Source organism: Sorex araneus, chromosome 6 (assembly GCF_027595985.1).
Source record: "Sorex araneus isolate mSorAra2 chromosome 6, mSorAra2.pri, whole genome shotgun sequence".
NCBI lineage: Eukaryota > Metazoa > Chordata > Mammalia > Eulipotyphla > Soricidae > Sorex > Sorex araneus.
The window spans coordinates 97,919,385-97,936,630 of NC_073307.1; the positions used below are offsets into that span (position 1 = coordinate 97,919,385).

General features: G+C 50.7%; 1 protein-coding gene across 1 annotated transcript in view; it reads right to left on the reverse strand.

The window, feature by feature from the left end:
• PACSIN2 (protein kinase C and casein kinase substrate in neurons 2) overlaps positions 1-17,246 on the reverse strand; it is a 103,260-nt gene that overhangs the window by 62,632 nt on the left and 23,382 nt on the right. The gene's annotated exons all lie outside the window — the stretch shown is intronic.

Genomic DNA, 17,246 nt, shown 5'->3' on the forward strand with positions numbered 1-17,246 from the left:
GCGCGGCGGCTCTGCGCGAGACAGCACCACAGTTCAGTCCAGTCACATGTCCCTGCACAGAACCCGGGGGTTGTCAGGCATCGAGAATCAGTGTGGAAGTGGCGCAAGACCCCAAGAACCCTGTCCCTTGGCCTTGCACCATCAGGAATCCCCGCTTCCCCATGTCAGAACGGGGAATACCGAGGGGGCTGGGGATCCACTGGTCCAGTGGAGCGGAGACGTTCTAAGAAGCCAACGAATCGAGGACTTGCTTTCTCAGCCTTACTCGAACACTGAGGGAAGTATATGGGGAGCCACTAACAGGCTGTCTGGGCTTCAGAGAGTCCCTACTTCTCCAGGGAGGAGATGCGAGCCGACTGCACGGGGTGCAGATGTTCAAGGAGACACTGTAAGTGCTGCCCTGGTTTGCTTCCACTCAGAGGAGCCATACCCAGTGGTGCCCAGGGGCCAGAGGAGCCCACTCAGGGCCATTCTTGGGGTGCTGCAGGACCACGCTCAGTGCTCCTCAGGGCTCCGGCTGTGCTGAGGATCACACTCAGGGCCTCACTCACACTCGGCATGTGCTCTGCCGGTTGAGCAGCTCCTGGTCTCACATGACATTCTGAAGGAAGCAAAACAAATTTAATAGTGACAGATCAATGGTCGTCAGGGTCACAGGAGGACAGATTCTATGCCTTGACTGGGACAGTGGCCACATGGGTGTACATTTGTCCCAGTCCCCCAATGGGTATATTTAGAAGTATATAAATTAACATCCAAAAAAAAAAAGAAAAAAGAAAGGAAGAGAACTAGGGAGAAGGAAGAAAGAAGCGAGAAAAGAGTAAGAGCCCCCAGAGCCTGAGGGGGGATGCGGATTTCACTGGCCCTGACTCCTGTGTCACCAACCCTCCACCAACAGAGGGCTGTGAGATGCAGAGCCAGGCGCTGCCTAACCCAGGGCCCCAGGGCTCTGCACCCTGCTGTGGGACCCAGCGAAACTCAAAAACGGCAGTGCTCAGGCGCCGAGAGCCGGAAGCAGGTGAAGTCGAGTAAGCGGGCTCCAGGCATCAGCCTTTGTCTTTAGATGAGAAAATCTTAAATCCTAGATGCCTAACTACATTCATGAACAGTCACGGAAAACACCCTCATGCAACTTAGTCTTGAACTAAGTACCTCCTCAGCTGGCGAGTTTCTTTCCCTTTCCCTTTCCCTTCTACTTTATTCAAACGAGGTTTTATTCAATAAACCTTTCTGTTTCCAAGACAAAAAAAAGAAGAGGAGGAAAAAGAAGAAACTCTTCATAGCTTAATCTTTTCTCTCATTGAGGGCAGGAAGAGGAGGGGTGAGGGGACGGGGGCTACACCCTCTTCAGTGCTCGGGTTCGCTCCTGGCAGCACTGGGGGCCCATGCAATGCCAGGATGGAATCTGGGCCTCCTGCCCGCAAAGCCTGTGCTCGGGCCCGTTGTGCTCTAACCCCCGCCCAGTCTTTTGTTCTACCTGGGAGGGAGGATGGCGGCGACGTTCAAGTCCCACTGCCAGTCTTCCACGTTTCCATGGCCCAAGACAGTCAGGCTGTGTTTGCTCCTCCTGTGTGTGAGTGTGTGCATACAGAAAGGGGTAAAGCAAGCCAAGTTTCTAACGTTCCCTATCAAAGAAGAAGGTGCCAGGCCAAGCTGAGCTAAATACCAGTTCTATCTTTGGCAAAGTTTAGAGAAAAAAAAGAAAATTTAAACCCTTTATATAAGCTTCTTTGCTTCTCTGGCATTTGCCCAAAGCTAAAGAAACCATAAAAACCAGGCTCATAAAAGCAGAGAGCCCAAGGAGGAAAGACTTGAAAACCCTGGCAGCTTCCTTCATGCAGACACCCCGGGGGGCAGCAAGCAGCCGCCCAAACTCTGGCTGCATTGAAGTGACCCCACAGTCCCGGGAAGAGTCCCAGCTGCCTCTGAACACTGAAGACCCCAGAGGAAGGACTGGGTTCCAGAGGGGAGGCAAGCAGGTGCAGGGGAGCTGGTGGCATTTTTAGGAATCAAGTCAGAGAGCTGCTGCTCACGTCTGTTGACTGTGTGATTTCCCTCCTGCTTACTGATATCCACCCTCTCTCAACACCAGGTCCTGGAAGTACGGGCTGAATGATCCATCTCCCGTGTCCCTGGTAGCGTAGCGTCTGGCAGGAGAGCCAGACCAGCACGTGGGGGCCACAATGACAAGGTCCCATTATAGATCTAAACAGGAAGTGTGGGGTAATGGGGCACATTCTGTACCTATGACTATCCCTTCCCTCAAAGGACACCAGGGCACCGAGAGGGCAGCTCCCAACTTTACCAACCAGTGTTTGGGCACCCAAATGGTTGCAGATGAGGACCAAGCTGAAGGAGACACACAACTAAAAAGCAGTTTGAGATCCTGGGTTGGACCTAGGGTCCAACTCCCAGGGAAGAACTTGTGAATTCCAAATGAAATCTATACTTGCTTAGTAGCAGCACACCAGTGTTAACTGCTTCAACTTTCACTGGTGTACTGTCATCATGAAAGATATTCACATTATGACCAGCATATGGGAACTCTATTACCCTTACAACTTTCTGTAGATCTAAACATTTTCTAAAATAAGAAGTTTAGTATTATAGAATATAAAAAAGTTAGGCCATTGCCTTGAACACGACTGATGTGGGTTTGATCCCGGCTGACCTGGGTTTGAGCCCTGACACCACACAAGGTCCCCTGAGCACTGTCAGGAGTGTTCCCTGAACACAGTTAGCCCTGAGCAACAGTCAGTGTGGTCCAAAGCACAAAATAAAAGTTTACTGCCTACTATTTATCAAATCCTTCACTAAGAGTAGTCATGTGTCTTCATTCAGTTAATTTTTCTATTTTTTTTGGCCACACCCAACTGTGCTCAGGACTTACTCCTTTGTACTCGGGGTTCAATCCAGGCAGAGACTGGGGGATTCCGGGGACACACCAAGGGCAGCGCCTGCAGCTCTGAATCTGGGAGTGGAGTGCGCTCTCGTACCAGAACTGACCCAGCGAGCACTGCAACTGAAGACGTGAGCACATAGCCACATGCGCACAGGGGGACCCAGGAAAGTGCACACGATGCGAGGATCAACCCATTGGACTAGCTCTAGTTCTCCAGAACAGCCTGACCCAATCGACCATGTCTCTCACCGACAACACAGTCCCTCCCAAGCAACCTGATTGTTTTGGCTTCTCCTCAATGGAAGAGTCTTGCGAAATGCAGGTCAAAACTTCCCCAGCGCTGAGTGACGAAACCTGTGTCTGTCCAATTGCATCACTGCCTCACAGCCCCGCCGGAAGCCCCAGCCTTAGCTTCACGGCGAGAAAAGATTACATGAGCTTTCCCCACTCTTTCCGAAGGCTGTGCTGAGTGAGAACCCTGCAAAAAGAGCTCAGACAGTTGCCAAATTTCTAGGGAATCTCTCGGGCCACGTGCCTGTATCCCAGCAGGTTTGGCAAGCCCCAGCCCCCCTCCGCAGTTGGGGTGGGCTTCTCCCCTCTGAGCCACAAGGATGCTGGTAGCTTAAGTCCATCCAGTTTAACACCCTGTTTTCCTGGCAGTTATGCCAGGGCCTAGCACCCAGGGGCACAGAATATGCCAAAAAAAGAAAAAGAAAGAAATAGCAACCTCACGCCTGGGCACAGATGAATGCCAACTCTGAGAATAGGAGGATGGCCTCGACTCACAGCCTGGCCCAAGCCTTAGCTGACATTCCACCATGTACAACCCCAAGTCAATGCCCCCATGAGCCTCCGTTTGCTCAGCTCAAACAAACCACCATCCTCCCCTCCACTCCCCTTCCTTCCTCTCCGTCTGAGACCAGGGCAAGGCAGATCTGCTCTCCACACCAGCCCAGCTCAGGGGAGGCCTTGCCAGGGCGGAGAAGACGGGTCAGCATGTGAACGAGCCCACATGGAATAATGCTGCATTCCAGCTCCCTGCAGCCATCCGCAGGGAAGGTGGTGTTGAGGTCACATTCCAACTCTTGGGTCACTCTCTCATAGGTCTGCCCTGGGTTTAACTGCTTAAGTCTCTCAAAACCAATGTCACTAGACATCTGATAAAACACTGTATCACCAGCATTTATTAACTGCCAGACACATGCTCACCATAAAGATAAGGTCCTTTGAGGGTTACTGAGATCCAGTAAGACAAAGTCCACATTCTCATGACTTACTTATAAGGAAGACAAACTCAAACAACTTTTATTAGAAGCAGAGTGGAGGGAGAGGGGAGAGCCTCTTCTTCTGACTTGCTGACTGGCAGAGAGAAACAACCAGGACTGTGGGAGGGCAAGAAAATGGCCTTTACCAGAGGCAGAGCTTCCCTGGGAAGACGTGAAGCCCCTGAGGCAGGGGTGACGGCAACTGCACACGTGTGTGGTCTCAATACCACAGAACTACACACCCACAGATGAGCAAAAGATCAAATGGTGCTGTCTCACCACACAGTCCTCCTTTCACTTCAAAAAAGGAAAGAAAAAAAAAGGCCAGAGGGATATACAGTGGGTCAAACACTTGCCTTGCATGCAACCTGGGTTCAGTCCCCAGCACCACACAGGAGTGATCCCTTAGCGCAGAGCCAGAAGGAAGGGTGGTTAGTGGGGGAAGGCGGAGAAAGAAGCAGGAACAGCACCTAAATGGAATTGTTTCATGGGATTTGAGAGAAAGAGGAAGGAAGGAAGGAAGGAAGGAAGGAAGGAAGGAAGGAAGGAAGGAAGGAAGGAAGGAAGGAAGGAAGGAAGGAAGGGAGGAAGGGAGGGAGGGAGGGAGGGAGGGAGGGAGGGGAGAGGGAAGATATAGAGGGGAGAAGGGAGGGAGAGGAGAGGGAAGAGGGAATGAGAGGCAGGGTGGGAAAGAGGATGGGAGGGAAGAAAAGAAGGAAGGCAGGAGGCAGGCAGGCAGGCCAGCAGGCAGGCAGACTCAGAGGGCTGGACACACTCTGCATGCAAGTATCCCAGGCCCAATCCACTACACTGCACAGTCCCTGAACAATGCCAGAAGCCAACCCAAGCACTGTTCGGAGCAGCCCCCTGAGCACTGCCAGGTGTGACTATGAGACTAAATAATAATAAAATATTTCAGAAGAGACCCACACAAATCTCTAAACATCCCATGGCACAGAGAGGCATCTCGGCAGGGAAGATAACTCAGTCACCGCAAGAAAATGCAAACTGTTTTCTACTTCATACCAAACACAAAAGTTAATTTCTGGAGGCTGGAGAGATATTACAGCAGATAAGACATTTATCTTGCACACAGCCCACCCAGGTTTGATCTCTGGCACCCCGCCAAGGGCACAGAGCCTGAGTAAGCCCTGAGCACCACCACAGTTGGGTGTATCCCTCTTTCTCCAAAAAAAATCAATTTCAGATAGACTAAGGCTTAATGTGAAAAGCAAAACCTCACAACTATTTGAAAGAGGCGGAGAGTAGTACAGGGTGAAGGAGCTTGTCTCACATCCCACCAAACCCCATTTAAATCCCCCCCCCAGCATATAATCCCCTGAGCACCACCAGGGGTCACTCCTGAGCACTGCTGGGTATGCCTCCCAAACCAAAAATAAATAAATCAGACGTTTAAAGAATAAACTTGCTGGGGCTGGAGAGATAGCACAGCGGGTAGGGCGTTTGCCTTGCACGCGGCCGACCCGGGTTCAAATCCCAGCATCCCATATGGTCCCCTGAGCACGGCCAGGGGTAATTCCTGAGTAACAGAGCCAGGAGTAACCCCTGTGCATCGCCAGGTGTGACCCAAAAAGCAAAAAAAAAAAAAAAAGAATAAACTTGCTTTTAAAATGGGGCTGAGGAGACAGCAACAGAGGCCAGAGCACATGCTTTGCATACAGGAGTGTCCTGCAATGCATGATCCTCTGACCAACACGTGGGCCTCCCAAAGGCAAACACATTCAATACACGTGTGGCTGGGAAGACAGCTCAAGGGGCGAAGCCCACGCTGCACACACAGGAGTTGGGCTTGATCCAGGGCTCCGCATGGCCCCCAAGCACCCTAAGGGGTAGCCTTGGTGGCTCCTCAGCCTTAGCAACATATCAGGCCTAAACTGCTGGGTAAGACCCCCGGGACGTGGTCCTGAGCTGCAGAGCACCGCTGGCGGAAGCCCTTATCAATATTTTTTTATTAGTGCCTAAAAGGACATGCGAGGTGGGGGCTGGAACACAGCAGCCATGGAAGCACTCACGTGAGACCCACAGCCATTCGGCAGGATGAGCACACCCGGCCATCAGGGCCGGCAAGCCTGCTCGAGAGCACAGCGGGGCACAGTCCGTAGCAACCGAGCGTGCTCCCCAAAACCTGTGCCAGGAAGGCTCATGAGCACCCCACAGCCCCATATGCTCCCCAGGGCCCCAAGACACAAGTGACCCCGCAGCTGTGGCAGCATAAAGATACAGGGCTCTGTACCTGGGATGACCCATTAATGTGTCACAGTGACCAAGCCCCGAAGTGTAGAGACACCTGGTCAACCCCTGTTCTGGCTGTTTCTGCAGAGGTGGTTTTGGGTAAAATTAACATCTTAGGGGACAGAGATGAGCTCAGTGGTAGGTGACAAGCTTTGAGTGTATGAGGCCCTGGCACACACATGCAGATTAACATTTCAATAGGGAGATTACTCTCCCTGATGAGGCTGGGCCCCGATCCAATCAGTTCAAGACCTGAAAAGAACGAAAGCCCCAGGGACTTCACCTGTGCCATCAGCTCTCCCTCCGGAGGCTGCCAGCCTGCCCGAGGCTCTAGGCTCAGCAGCGCCTGCACCCCCAGACTGCTGTGGCCACGAGCCGGTTCTGCACACACACACACATTCTAGTGGTTCTCTTTCTCTCGGGCACCCCAACTAACATACACAACAAGTATTTAGCAGGAAAACTGAAAGAAAAGAGCAATTTCCAGACTACTTATGATTTCCTTTCTGTGACATTTGAACAGCTGAATATAGCAGCTCCTCCACTGGGAAAAGTTCTAAGACTGCCAGGATTTCTGGCTTGAACCAAAATGTACAGACATGCTACATTTTTACTACAAAACACAGTCTGACAGAGTAAATGTATAAATTAAGCACTTTAAGAGATTAGCAATAGTGCCGGAGCGATAGCACAGTGGGTAGGGCATTTGCCTTGCACACGGCCGACCCGGGTTCGATCCCCGGCATCCCATATGGTCCCCCCAAGCACTGCCAGGAGTAATTCCTGAGTGCAAAGCCAGGAGTAACCCCTGAGCATCGCCGGGTGTGACCCAAAAAGAAAAAAAAAAAAGAGAGATTAGCAATAATAAAATAGAAAAACTATAATATAATTAGAAACATGTTAGTATGGCATTTCTCTCCCAAAATAGTTTTGTACATATTATTTTTGGGGGTAGAGGTCGACTACGGGTAACTAAAAAAGACAGAAAGTAAAATACAGGGGGCACGAGCAACAGTACAGCAGGGAGGACGTTTGCCTTGCACAAGGCTGACCCGGGTTCGATCCCCAACATCACCAGGAATAATTCCTGAGTGCAGAGCTAGGAGTGACCCAAAAAGAAAAAAAATATTGGAAAAAGAAAGCAAAATCATAGCAAAGCAGGAACTAGTATTTGTAGATGTAGGTAAATGTGTATAAATATATGAGTGACCACTGGCGGCATCTGGACTCCGGCTCGGCCCAGGCTGGGTTGTCTCCATCCCTCGCCCCATTCTGTCTGCCCCCTCCCCTGCCCAGAGCTAGCTGCCACCGCGTGTTCTTCCATTCCAAGATCCTTCCTAAGTTGGTGCCTCGCTTGGGGGGGCCGTCCCGTGGCTGAAGTGGTGCTGCTGGGAACGGGGACCCCTGGCCCTCCTACTGGGGGAGAGTGCTGGGGACACACCCAGTGGTGCTTCGGTCCAACCTTGTGCTTCTGTGGGCGCCGGGCACAGTGAAACAGCCCCTAACTCTCAGCCACAGCCCGAGGAGAGGCCCCCGGGGCTCCCCCGCCCTTGTCTCTCGAGGATGAATCAGACGCTGGAAGTGTTCCTGGCTACAATACCACAGCGGGTAGGTAGGGCGTTTGCCTTGAACGCAGCCGACCCAGGTTCAATTCCTCTGTTCCTCTCGGAGAGCCCGGCAAGCTACCAAGAGTATCCTGCCCGCACGGCAGAGCCTGGCAAGCTACCTGTGGCGTATTCATTATGCCAAAAACAGTAACACCAAGTCTCACAATGGAGACGTTACTGGTGCCCGCTTGAGCAAATCAATGAACAAGGGGAGATAAATATATACATATATATATATATATATATATATATTGCTTTTTTGGGTCACACTCGGCGATGCTCAGGGGTTACTCCTGGCTCTGCACTCAGGAACCACTCCTGGCGGTGCTTGGGGGACCCTATGGGATGCTGGGAATCGAACCCAGGTCGGCCGCGTGCAAGGCAAATGCCCTACCCGCGGTGCTATTGCTCCAGCCCCTAAATATATTTTTTAATCAAGGAAATGAAAACATATTCTGCAACTCCTTTCATAGTAGTAAGTGCGCCCTACGTTCTTCCCTGTGGTACGTGGCTGTTTATTAAGGAGGCTGTCTTTGAGGTTTTTCTGTAATGCTCCAAATGATCCGTAACCATCACCCACTGTTTAACATGAGTTTTAAGTTGCCTAATAAAACATTAGAGAAGATTAGAGAAGGGCCAGAAGACTGACACAAGAAACTGAGGTGTCAACAAAAACCCAGCCCAAAGCAGGCCATCGCTGAAACCCACCCACAGAGCCCACCACTCCCCCACAGCCTCCCAGAACAATCAGGAAAATCCAAGCATATCTGAAACCCTCCAGGTCCAGCGCGTTCTGGCCAGTCCCCGTTCTCCCTGTAGAAGGCGGGCCCCTGAGTCTGCATGTGATGACAAGAGTTGGGTCAGAGAGTACCGCATCGCAGTGGTGATGCCAGACAGTCCCCGTTCTGACGGACTTTCTAGATTTCTCTAGATTTCTCGTTTTAGTCCCCGGACTCTTCGTACAAGGAAACTGCTCCCTGGTCATTCTGAGGCGGCCTGTCTCCTTATCAGGCCTCTTCCCCACCCAACCGGAGGAATTCATTCCTGCCTCCTGCCAGCTGAGGCCAGAGGCCACACCCACAAGGAAAGGCCAGTAGGAAGTGCAGGCGTAGGACCAGGCAAACAGAAGGAAGACACAGGGCCAGCTCTGGCTTCAACTGTCCCTTCTAGACCCACTGCCTGTGAGCTGTCAAATTCACAGGCACATCTGGGGCTCACAGAAGTGGGGAACAGTGTAGCTTGCAGGACTCCCTAGCAACTTAATGAAAGTTTCATTGAGCTTGGCACTTAATGAAAGGCCACAAAGTTTGCCTGTTGTTATTGGCAAAAAGGTTTACATTTACTCAGGACCACTTTACTTAGACTTTCATTAGTATTTATCAGCTGTTAAATTGTATTCTATGACTTTCTGGGGCTGGAGAGATAGCACAGCGGGTAGGGCGTTTGCCTTGCACGCGGCTGACCCGGGTTCAAATCCCAGCATCCCATATGGTCCCCTGAGCATGGCCAGGGGTAATTCCTGAGTGCAGAGCCAGGAGTAACCCCTGTGCATCGCCAGGTGTGACCCAAAAAGCAAAAAAAAAAAAAAATTGTATTCTATGACTTTCAAATACCAGCTAATGTCAGGATGCTGACTATAAGCTTTGGTTGTGGAGTAATTAATCTTTCAATACACTGCTCATTATTTAGTTAGAAATAAACTTAGAATGTAATTATTATATATACTCAGATATATATGCATAAAATATAAAGAACACAGGGCTGAAGAGAGGGAGCAGGAGGTACTTTGCTTTGCATGCAGCCAACCCCAGTCAAATGACTGTTACCACATAATTGTCCCCTGAGTACGGCGGAGCCAGAAAGAGGCCCTGCACACTTCCAAGAACGGCCCCAAAACCAAAACCAAACAAACAAAACACATACAGATCTCTAGTTCTGTATGCACATACAGGTCTCTAGTTTTCTCTAAGTGATGTTTGGAACAAGGAACCTAAAGACTGAAGAGAGACACATTTGCCTACACAGCAATCTCTCAACGTTGGGGCCAGAAACAGCGCAAAGGGCTGGAGCAATGCCCAGGACACAAGGGGCACAAGCTGGACTCCTGGTGGCACCCAGCCCCAAGGGGCCAGGGCAATGAGCACTGAATCATCTAGCCTTCGGAGTTGGGCCAAGTACTGAGAGTTCTCCCCCCTCAGGCCTCAGACTGCTTAGGAGACAATCTGCCCCCAATTTTTTTTTTCCTAACTGGTATTGTTTGGAACATTATAGGACTGAAACCAAACCATAAACAACTTTGTAGCTATGTATCTCACTGATTCAATATTTTTTAAGTTATTTTTTAAAAATTGTATGGGGGGGGGCACACCCAGCGGTGCTCAGGGCTCACTCCTGGCTCTGCACTTAGGAATTACTCCTGGCCAGCTTGAGAGAACATTTGGGGTGCCAAGGATCAAACCTAGTCAGCTACAGGCAAGGCAAGTGTCCTACTCTCTGTACTATTGCTCAGGGTCTCACTCATTCTTTCAACTGGCAACACTGGCACAGAGCAGGGCGCATGTTAGGTCTTTGCTCTCAGACAACTTGAATCCCGGAGAGAAAACCCAAGAGCTGAAAGGCACCTGCAGCCTGTCATAAAGGCACGCTCTCTCCCCCCTTCGCCCCCCAGTCTCCCCTCTGTCTCTCGCCCCTCTCTGATGTTCCCACAGTCACAGAGAGCTATGGAAGTTGCCAGTCCTGGTCCATCTCAGCGTGAGGATCGGAGGCTTATTGCCACCTTGCTGTTCACAAGTCTTCGTTTCACTTGGCATGAGCACATAGTTACAACCACAGCAACCAGTAACGTCCAACGGTCTGCTGCGAAACACAGCCAGCAGTGCTCGGTTACACACAGCAAGGAAAGGGCACGAGGGCCTCAGCAAGCCAGTGGCCGAGGGACCACGGCTGGACAGTGCCCTGGCTGTCCAACTGACTGAGAGCAAAACTTCCAGATGCTCCTGCGGCTCCCTGCGGCATCCTGCCACACAGCAGAGCTCAGGAAGACATCCCTGCACCTGAGAGCGATACCTCAGGCCTCCTGGGGCTGCAGCAATAGTACAGAGGGTAAGGTACTTGCTATGCTCAACTTGGATTCGATTCCCGGAACCAAATTTGGTCCTGCCAACCCACCCAGGATTGATTCCTGAGCCAGGAGTAAGCCCTGAGCACCGCTGGATGTGGCCCAAAAAAACAAAGAAAGTTCTGAATTCCTACAGATTACCAGAGTTCTTGAGTTCCTCTGGGCAATGTGTCTACAGAGAAGATCAGCTGGATTCTATGCGTCACACAGAAGGTGGATGCATTCCAACCCTGCCTAACGACTGCACCCAGACCCTCGCTCCCTCCAGCCTTTCCTAACCGGCTCCTGGTCCAATACACCATTTGTTCATTCATGCGTTCCTTGGCTGGCAACACCATCTGACAGGGCTGAGGGGGGCCAGTCACCTCTCTAGACCAGCACCCATACAGGTTCCTGGGAGTCCGTGCACTCTCCTCGATGTGTCTCCCAGGATGCACTTCTTTGCTCAGGAAGCTGTGGACCCAGAACCAGGTTTCCTTAATGTCAGCAACTCAGTTCCTTTTGGCCAACCTCTGCCCGGCAAGAGGGTATTGCAAAACTCTGCTACTTAGGAACACGAGCCTGAGGACTAAGACACAGAAACTTGAAAAACACTTTAGATGTTCTTGTCACTGCCAAACCCCAAGATACTTACAACTAATTTACATCTCTACTTTTAGGGGAAATATTCAGCTAAATACAGAAAGCAAGTTTGTAGCCTGCTCACACAGAAGGCCTCACTTTTTTTTTTATTTGTCAATCACCATGAGGTACAGTTATAAACTTACAGACTTTCGTGTTTCAGTCATACAATGGTCGAGTACCCATCCCTCCACCAGTGCCCATTTTCCACCCCCAATGGTCCCAGCATCCCTCCCACCACCCCCACCCCGTCCCCTCCACCCCACCCCGCCTCTGTGGCAGGGCATTCCCTTTTGCACTCTCTCTCTCTCTCTCTCCTTTTGGGTAGAAGGTCTCACTTTTTTTTTTTTTTAATTGAATCACTGTGAGAACAGTTACAAAGCTTTCCAATTTAAGTCTTGGTCATACAATGATCAAACACCCATCCCTTCACCAGTGCACATTTTCCACCACCAAGAACCCCAGTATACCCCCCCAAAACCCGCTGGGTTCAGAGATTAGTTTGTGTGCCTCTGGGATCATGGCCGTTTAGGAACCAGGAGCCATTCGTGGGTGGCAACTCGGGGCCTCGTCAGGGAGGGGAGAGGGGCTGGTTCCACACCCCATCCCATGAGGAGAAGGTCTCACTTTTTTTTTTTTCCTTTTTGGGTCACACCCAGTGATGCTCAGAGGTTACTCCTGGCTCTTGCACTCAGGAATTACTCCTGGCAGTGCTCAGGGGAACCTATGGGATAATGGGAATAGAACCCAGGTAGGCCCAGTGCAAGGCAAACACCCTACCGGCTATGCTATCACTCCAGCCCCAGAAGGTCTCACTTTTAACTCATGTTGGTTACATGAGTTAAAGTACAATGTTTGAATACAATGTCCTGTTCAGCTGCCAGTCTCCTAAGAGCAGAATTCTGCCCAGTTTACTAAAGGGCCCTCGGCATAAGACCCACATATAGCAAAGAGACCCACACAGCACTCTAAGTAAATAAGTGTCTGTCCAAGCTGGCTGGACCTGTACATACTTACATATGTGCATGTATATGTGTCTAAACACACACATACACACTGAATTATATAAACCTGTGAAACTGAGTACAGAAAGATACAGCTGACCTGGGTTCAATCTCTGGCACCCTATATGGTCCCTCGAGCCCCACAAGGAGTGATCCCTGAGCGCAGAGCCAACAGAAAGCCCCAATTACTCCTGGGAGTGACCCAGAAACAATAATCAAAGAAACCTATACAATTAGTGCTCAGCTGTTTCCATGATAATAACAAGTCACTTATAAATGTTTTTATCTGGGGCTGGAGCGATAGATAGCACAGCAGGTAGGGCGTTTGCCTTGCACGAAGCTGACCCAGGTTTGATTCCCAGCATCCCATATGGTCCCCCAAGCACTGCCAGGAGTAATTCCTGAGTGCATGAGCCAGGAGTAACCCTTAGGTATCCCCGGGTGTGACCCAAAGAGCAAAACAAAAAAAAAGTTTTTTGTCTATTTGCTTTCTCATTTTTGTTTTTAGCCACACCCAGATGTGCTCAAGGCTTACTCCTGATTTTGTGCTCAGAGATCACTTCTATGCAGTGTCAGGGATCACTGAACCTGGGTCAGCCATGTGCAAGGCAAGCATCTTACTCCCTGTACTATCTCTCCAACCCTGATGAAATTTTTTTTAAATTGAATCACTATGATAGACCCTTACAACTCTGTTCATGATTAGGTTTCAGTCATACAGTCTCCCCTCTCCTCCCCTCCACTCCCCTCCCCTCCCCTCTCCCTCTCCCTCTCTCCCCTTCTCCTTCTGGGTACTGTGATTTGCCATACAGATACTGAAAGGTATATCCTTATCCTTATCAGGTATATCTTTTAGCACTTTCAGCACTCAGTTCTTGTCCCTGCTGAAATTTTAAATCCTGCTAACTGAATGACATATGTAGGTAAGTCTGATAAAACAAAAGGAAAGAACTGAGTTAAAAACACAAAAAACGGAAGGGGCGAAGAAATAGCATCATGCATACGGTGGCTGCATTGAACATGGCCGACACAGATTCAATCCCCCACATCCCATATGGTTCCCCAAGCACCTCCAGGAGTAATTCCTGAGTGGAGCCAGGAATAACCTCGAAGCACCACCAGGTATGGCCAAAAATTTTTTTTCGATTTCACAGAAGCAGGATTCAGCAACTCAGACTGCTTTACACAATCTAAGTTCTCAGTCATCTTGAAACAAAAACCAGAGAGTAAACACAAAAACTTCTGGATGTACCTCATGCAAGAAAACGGACAGTGCTGATCAGGAGATTCAAAAGTTCAACGGAAGATGGGCCCTGAGCTGCAGCACACCGCGAGAGGGGAAGAATGACCCATCCCGTTGACTCTGTCTGACCAGGGATCCTGGAGCCTCTCTTGCCACGCCAGAACCAGGAGGAAGGCCAGAGAGAGCCACACAGATGCAAATAGTGGGCTGGAGTGACAGTACAGCAGGGAGGGTGTTTTCCTTGCACGAGACCGACCTGGGTTCAATCCCCAGCATTCCATAGGGTCCCCCAAGCACTGCCAAGAGAAATCCAAGTGCAGAGCCAGGAGTAACCCTGAGTATCACTGGGTGTGACCCAAAAGAACAAACAACAACAAAAAAAAAAACAGCCAGATACAAACGCCGCCGCCCAGCTGTGCAACAGCAGCCCCAAATTCAGTCACGATGCCAAGCGTGCCACCACTCCCAAGAGGAGAAAGATGCTTCCCAAAAACACAGGTGAGGAAGGGGCTGGGAAATAGAAGTAGGGCTGATTCTGAATTTTCCTTAATCTAGACTCAACACCAGAGATGAGCACATACATATGCATCGTGTTTAGATAAATACTGAGACACCAGTGTATTTATTCTTTCTGCTGGCAAACGTGAGCAAAGTCCACTGTTCCTGCAAAAATAAAATCAGTGGGTTGGGCAGTAGCTCAAAGGAAGAGTCCACATGTTCACATGCCCGAGACCAGGGTTCAGTTCCTGACACCCCACCACAGTCCGCCCGCACAGCCAGGAGAGACCCCTAAGCACAGAGCTGGGAATGACTTCCAGGCACCGCCAGATATGCCCCAAAATCAAGCAAATAAAAATGGAGCCAGGAAGTGGAGACCTGGAACGGGAGAAGAGCCTCCTTGCAGCGACAACCATTCTCAAGAGGAAGAACTCACCAGGGGCCGGCCGCCTTCTGCCAAGAGTGGGCTCCACACTCCACCACAAGGGCCAGAAGGCGAGTGTAGCTGGGGGCTCTAGAATGGTCCCACCTTGGGCCAGAGAGACTGTACAGCCGGTACAGCATTTGCCTTGCATGTGCCAGACCTTGGTTTGATCCCTAGCGTCTCATATGGTCCCCCGAGAGTTGCCAGGAGTAATTTCTGAGTGCAAAGCCAGGAGTAACCCCCGAGTATCACTGGGTATGACCCAAAAAGCAAAACAGAAAATAGAGTGGTCCCTCTACCTCCAGCCCCAGGCCCTGGGCTCCGCAGGCACCAAACCCAACCATCTCACCAGTCCTCAGCCAACTTCTCCCAACAGTACAATCTCAGCCCCTGCCCACACCTTCACCCATGGCCCAAACACACACAAAACCCTGTGATGCAGCCTCAGGAGTGTGGGGGTGGAGCGGGTTCTGGGGAAGCGGTGCTCTACCATGAGCCACAGCCCAGCCCTCTTAGCTGGCTTCAGCAGCTCTGCCTCTGCAGCACTTCAGGTCCTGGATGAAGGGATCAAAGTGAAACACTTGCTATCCACGGGTTCTCCTGAACAAACCCCACTTCCTACTCCGATCCCACCATGCGCTCCTGCCTCATGAGTCCACGGGAAGCTGCTGATCTTCACCCCAACACTACGCAGAGAACATACAACCAGACCATCATGACCGAGTCATCATAAGGTTCCAGATTTTGTTTTTAAAAATGACAATTCAAGGCCAGAGTGACAGCACAGCAGGCAGGGCATCTGCCTTGCCTACAGCTGGCAGGGTTCGATCCACAACATCCCATATGGTGCCCTGAGTCCTGCCAGGAGTGATCCCTGAGTGCAGAGCCAGGAGTAAGCCCTGAACACTACTGGGTGTGGGCCAAAAACAAAACAAAACAAGACATTTAATTAAATAAAACTGACAATTTCCCTGTCGTCTGTAGGTAGATAGTCTTGGTCACGCAACTCCAAATCATTCCCCTTTTCCCAGAATTAATCCCAAAAAAGATCATCAGACTATAGAGAAACAGGAAACAGAAGGCCGGGAGCTACTGACATAAAAGAGGGAAATGATAGTTGCAAAGAAAACCGTGTTCAACAGAAAAGGAGAAGCATCCAAACAAAGCAGCAGACGCCCCTGCTCCAGGCACAAGGCCCAGCTCAGCAGAGCGGACACTGACTCGGCTATTCAGGTCCAAGGCCACTGGCAGGCAGACATTAAGGTCAGGGCCCAGCTGGGAAAGCCACACTGAAGTACGGCCATGCCCCATGTGGTCCTCATTCCCCTTGACTCCCCTCATGACATGCTCACATGGAACCCTCACAGGGTATGGCACAGCCGAGAGGACAGGAGACAGAGGTCCCTGCCCACGGAATGGTGACAGTGCCACAGAGAGATGGATGGAGAGCGCACACTGAGAACATGCAGGAACACGAAGACTTCAGACAAACAACAAAGGGACGGGGAGCAAACAGAGGGAATGACCAGGGCAGGCCACTAAGGAGGCTGCTTGGGTGCTGAGGCCTGAAAGATGGTCAGATGCCCAGACGACATGAGGGAGCCACGTGGCAAAGGCCCTAAGAAGGGACAGTCACTACTGCACCAAATACTCACCTCTAAGCTCAGCCCTTTTCTCTCCATTCTAGAAAACCATTCTGAATCCCAGCTCTGATCCTGACTCGTCTGTTCAAAATTCTTTTTTTTTTCTTTTTGGGTCACACCCGGCGATGCACAGGGGTTACTCCTGGCTCTGCACTCAGGAATTACCCCTGGTGGTGCTCAGGAGACCATATGGGAAGCTGGGATTAGAACCTGGGCCGGCTGCGTGCAAGGCAAACGCCATACCAGCTGTGCTATATCACTCCAGCCCCCTTCTGTTCAAAATTCTTGATCTCCGCTGCCTACTATCAAGTCCCTGAAAACCAAACTTCCTGAATGGATTTACCTTATATAACACACACACACACACACACACACACACACACACACACACACACACACACACACATCCCTCCTCTTTCTCCAGTAGCACCCCTATCACAGTCTCTCCCCAAACCACCACCTTGAGAGCCAGACTCGGTCAGCCCTGCATACTTGGTTCAGGAGAGAAGACTCTTCCCACATTGGGCATGCCTGCATCTCTGCGCATGCATGCACACACACACATATACACACACAAACATGCACACGCATACACAGTGTGTGCAAGAACAACAAGCCAGAGCTGAGCATATCCTGCATTCAGACAGAACTGACCCCTGAAAGCACAG